Source organism: Lissotriton vulgaris, chromosome 5 (genome assembly GCF_964263255.1).
Source record: "Lissotriton vulgaris chromosome 5, aLisVul1.2, whole genome shotgun sequence".
In the NCBI taxonomy this organism is placed as follows: Eukaryota; Metazoa; Chordata; class Amphibia; order Caudata; family Salamandridae; genus Lissotriton; species Lissotriton vulgaris.
This window is the reverse complement of record NC_141693.1, coordinates 1,208,478,149-1,208,484,148: the sequence shown is the minus strand read 5'-3', so window position 1 is coordinate 1,208,484,148 and position 6,000 is coordinate 1,208,478,149.

Genomic DNA, 6,000 nt, shown 5'->3' with positions numbered 1-6,000 from the left:
GTGAAATGCTTCTAAAGTAAGTTTTCCCAATTCAGTACCATGTTTAGAAGTTTTATGTTCTCAAAAAATAATACTAGTATTATTGAAAATAGTTTTTGAACTTCCATAAGGGTTTGCGACTCTATCACGACGTTACACTGCAGCACCATGGTGGAGTCGCGACTCCAGTAGGTTACAGAATCTGATTGGGCACTTTTAGAAGAGTGTAAGTAATACAGGGTAAATATGTGTATCCAATAGAAAAGAGTTTTAGAATTTGAACAAATGAAGGGAGTATTTTGGTTTGTTATTTACATTCATTTCTGTGCAATATGAGAGGTAAAATTTGCCATTACTGGTTTTACCCTGTTGACAGTGGTGCATCACATTTATTGTGTGGGCTACAAAATTGTTTAGGCGTTTCTGATATTTTCATATTCTACAATGGTATTTCAGAGGTGAGTTACAAATGTGTATGGTGTGTTACATATTGTGCAGGAGTGCTTTAGTGTTTGAAATGGTATTTTTATCTTTGTGACAACTATTTTTAAAGTTTGCAAGGAGCAATGCGATGTTTTAAATGTTACCAAATGTAGGAACCTTTATCGTAGTCTGTTTGGTTGTACTGAAATGAAGATTGTAATTGGTTGTGAATACTAATGTGTGCTTCCTGAGTCTGTAATGAAAGTAGTAGAGAAAACTGAGGTTTAAAATATGTTCACATTTGTATTAACGTGTATCACAGTTCATAAAAACTCTGTGTGCGAATCTTCCATTACAATGAATGCATTACATTGGGACGTGTTGTAATGGCTTGCATTGTAATAGCATGCTTTGTAATGGAAGTTGTGTTGTACAAATCATGTTGTAATACTTTGCGTTGTAACATCATATATACATGAAATACTGAGTGAGCAGTCAGTGAATAATGGAGCTACACGAGAAAAGTGAGGGTTAAAACATGTTGGTAGATAATTGTTTATGGTAGTTTGTATGAGTCTCTGGAAGGGTACACTTGAAGTAGGCTGTATAAATGTAGATGTGCGCTTTAAATGAAAGTGCTCTCTGTCAAGTTTGAATATCTCTGTGCTATCATGACTGAGGTATGTGTCTACATGTATTCTGAAAGGAAGAAGGTATGGGTCACGCACTCCTCGGTGAAAGTAAGTTGGTGATTTGTGGTGTGCTGCAGAGATATCACCCCCTGACAAGAAGGTGTGGAAATCACTGAATGGTTGGTGGCACCTAGGGTAGATGCCAACTCTCAGCGCACAACCTCAGTTGAAACAAATAAGTTTTTTCAATGAATAGTTCCAAATTATATCCAAAAAATTAAACCAAGTTCATCGTTGTGTTCTCCATGTTTAATTTCACATGTATTATTCTTTCAGGATCAATGAAATTTTCATGTCATGGATGTATCCAATATCAAAGAGTATGGGTGCACATCATTTCCCAATGCATTTCGGATACTAGATCCTTCATCAGGGGAATCCTAAAACATAATGAAGTAAACTAAGTATGATCCACGGAGGCAGAAAAGTATTTACATGAGTTAACCACTGTGATACATGTCCATGTTAAATAAAGTGCTCGAAATATAAAATAACGTGGATGCACCCAAGTAAAACGTGCTAGTCCATGATTAAGTGAAAGAACCACGTTGTGAAAAGAAGACAGAATATAAAATGGTGCTGGGTGAATCGAGCGTTCGAGAAAAGTGACTGCTTTCATGCTTATCGGTGTATCGTGTGAACTCACATAAAGTCCGTTATTTCCCCAAATACAAAACATCAATCACACAACGAAAGTCTTAAGCGTTAAACGCGATTAGGAGCGCACTTACGATAGATTAAAGGCAGGAACACGCGTCCTGCTGCTTGCGCCCTTCGCCGTTAGTTTGGAAACAAGGTGTTCCGTGAAAGCGGAAGTATAACGATAATAGCGAGAAAATAGAAAAAGGACTATGAGTATAGCGGCCATATTTGAATGGTAAAAAGAAAGCGTGTAAAGGGGTGAATAATGTAAACTGGGTGAAAACAAAAACTGCCTGTGATTAAAGTTACACAAAATATGGATAAAGATGTAGATAAAACTATAACATCTCAAATAAATGCACAAAATAAATCACATGTGTTCACAGGTAAATACATGGTGAATGACACGTCAGTAAAAGTGGTTGCACTAAAGGTAGCATTGAAATTCCATCCGATCATTGAGACCAGATGGTTTCATGGTTTGAAGGAATTTAATCCAGTGGTTTTCTCGTTGCAGTAGAAAGTTGTTGTTGTCTCTGTCGTCTCGCTTGTTAACCACTTCTACAGCAGCGAACCTGAGCTGGCTGATGTTGTGTCTGCTTTCCTTGAAATGTAGTGCCAGGTTCGATTTGATGTTTGCTGTTCTTATATTGCTCTTATGTTCATTAATTCTCACTTTAAGTTTGCGTGTGGTTTTGCCTGTGTACATCAGTCCACAAGGGCATTTGATGACATATATGACATTTTCAGTGTCGCAAGTGGCATTCAGTTTTAGTTTCACATCAGTGCCCTTCATTGGGTGTTTTAATATAGAGCCTTTAATCATATTGTTGCAGTTCTGACAATTCAAACACGGTTGATTCCCTTTGTAGTTGACATTTATTGTGGTTTTTGGGTTTTTGATAAGTTCTTTGAGGTTGTTTCCCCTTTTGTATGCGAACAGGGGTTGTTCGCTGAAAATTCCATTGAAGTCCTGTTCTCGGCTGATGATTGGCCAGTGTTTCAGGATGGAGATTTTGTAGGCCCTAGAGGCCTCAGAGAATTTAGATACGATCACAGGCCTTGTCTTTTGACTTTTTTGTTGAGTTGCTAATGCTTCCTCTCGTTTGATTCTGTCGCACCGTTCTTTGGCGTGAGTCAGGATGGTTTGAGGATATCCCCTTTTGGCAAAACGTGTCAACATGTTGGATGCTTGTTCTTCGTATTTGTGACTGTCAGATGCAATCCGTTTAACCCGTAGGAGTTGTGAAAATGGGAGATGATTTTTGAGTGATCTTTGATGGTAAGAATTATAGTGAAGGGTGTTATTCTTGTCGGTGTGTTTCCTGTATAGGTCAGTCTCCAGATGATCCAGCACCCTTGTCACTCGCACATCCAGGAATGTGATGGTGTTTTGACTGATTTCATGAGTGAATTGTATACGATCATTGATGTGATTCAAATCAGTTACTGCTTTGTTCAGAGATTCATGATCTCCATTCCATAATACGAAAATGTCATCAATGTATCGCAAGAATGACATGGCATGTTTGGTCCAAGGTGTCTGATTCAAGATGTGGTTCTCCTCAAAGTAAATCATAAATGCATTGGCATAGACAGGAGCAGCACAATTGCCCATGGAAGTCCCGGACAATTGGGCGTAGCATTGGTCGTTCCAAGAGAAATAACTCTGATAGAGAGTGAAATGCACCAGTTGCATCAGAAAAATTTGGAAACTATTGGAAAGATCAGATTGTAGTAAGATGTTCTCCACTGCTTCCATGCCGAGATCATGAGGGATGCTCGTGTATAAAGATTTGACATCAAAGGAACACAGATGAATGGTAGCGTCTTCGTCAAATCGAATGTCAATAATCTTCTGTAGGAAATGTGTGGTGTCCCTTATGTAGGTTCTAGATTGCTGAATAAGAGGTTGGAGATAACGATCAATGAATTTGCCTGTGTTCTCATGAATACTGCCACGTGTAGACACAATGGGTCTAAACGAAGGTTTCAAGTTGACCCTGACCAGGGACACTGCACCCCAAACCACCGACTTGCTGAACGCACAATGGCATATGATGACATCACGGCACTTACGGATTTAAAAGCAGACACTTTTGCTTTTAATACTGATGATGTAGATAAAATCTATGCTTTGATCCCCGAGGTGGATAACCCGCAAGGGCAAGGGTCCGTCAGAAATAAAGAAAGTTGCCTTAAACAGCTACTCTACTTTTCTAAGAAGGAAATTAGTCAAAGGCTCCATGCCAGTACACTAATTCGTTACCACAGAGCTCAACGAATCCCAAGGGGGCTCCGAGTCCCGCTAAAACCACTCTTATGCAGGAACAGCTCGAAATTTGTGGAGAGATGGTACGCCATTCTCAATAAATGCTCGTTGGACTTAATCTTACTAATAGTTGATGAACTATCCAGAGCGTTGGAAGAACTTAATAAAGACATACAACAATGCAAGCAAGAACTAAGTGACATGTTGCCCAAGGAAGAATGGTCCAAGATATTGGAGGACATAACTGTCCAACTAGACAAACACACGAGGGAAATCAATGAACGGAAAATACGCAAGTATCGCAGAGATACTATAGACTATAAGCTAGGCGAGGTATACTCTTGGGCTGAGGTTTACGCCAGGAGACGTCAAAACAAACCCCAAAGGTCCAACACCAACACTGCCACTGAGACTTCATCCTCAGAGGAAGACACACGACCCGAACAACGACGTACCAACTCACAAACGCCTTCAACTAGTACTGAATCTTCTACCCTCTCTACGGTTCCTTTTTTAGGGGAAGGCCCGGGAGAAAGAGACGACCCAGGAGGAGCCAGGTCAAAAGAAAGAGAGAAAGAAAGAGAAAAGGAGAGGGAGAGAGAATTGAGAAGCACCACGCTGAACCAGAGGGTGGACAAACCAAAGAAGAAGACAACCTAGTGATCAACATATCCTCATACACTTTGTCTGATCAAGAGATAAACGTACTGCAGAAGGGTACCTCATTTATTCCCACCAGCCACACCAATGAGTTAGAACTTGAGGTTAGCTTATTCAAATTCATGCGTAGTTTACGCCTAAGACACTTCTTTGAAAATGTTCTACCTCCACAGGACACCAATCGTGAAGATCAACTAAGAGGATTACGGGCGAGGAGTTCTTTTATGGCACCCATCAGCCATAAATCATTCGACATCTTTGAAAGCCTGGTTAAAAATGACATCAGCAGCATCAATTTTTCAAAAAGGACCAAACACACAAATTTGACCAAAAAGGAATATTCACTGTTGAACAATTTGGCTAACAGGAAAGAGATCACGTATCAAACTGCTGACAAGGGGGGTGCACTGGTACTCATGGACACCACATTTTACAATGAACAAGTTCGTCAACATTTGTCAGATATGAATACATATGGCCTTATTCACTTCAACCCAACGAAACAATATGGAGAAGTTTTGATCAACATACTCACCATGGCTGAGGAGCATGGAACCATAGACGCCAAAACTAAGAAGTTTCTAACACCTGTTAACTCTAGCACTCCAAGCATGTACATGCTGCCGAAGGTTCACAAGAACATCACTCAACCTCCGTTTAGACCCATTGTGTCTACACGTGGCAGTATTCATGAGAACACAGGCAAATTCATTGATCGTTATCTCCAACCTCTTATTCAGCAATCTAGAACCTACATAAGGGACACCACACATTTCCTACAGAAGATTATTGACATTCGATTTGACGAAGACGCTACCATTCATCTGTGTTCCATTGATGTCAAATATATATACACGAGCATCCCTCATGATCTCGGCATGGAAGCAGTGGAGAACATCTTACTACAATCTGATCTTTCCAATAGTTTCCAAATTTTTCTGATGCAACTGGTGCATTTCACTCTCTATTAGAGTTATTTCTCTTGGAACGACCAATGCTACGCCCAATTGTCCGGGACTTCCATGGGCAATTGTGCTGCTCCTGTCTATGCCAATGCATTTATGATTTACTTTGAGGAGAACCACATCTTGAATCAGACACCTTGGACCAAACATGCCATGTCATTCTTGCGATACATTGATGACATTTTCGTATTATGGATTGGAGATCATGAATCTCTGAACAAAGCAGTAACTGATTTGAATCACATCAATGATCGTATACAATTCACTCATGAAATCAGTCAAAACGCCATCACATTCCTGGATGTGCGAGTGACAAGGGTGCTGGATCATCTGGAGACTGACCTATACAGGAAACACACTGACAAGA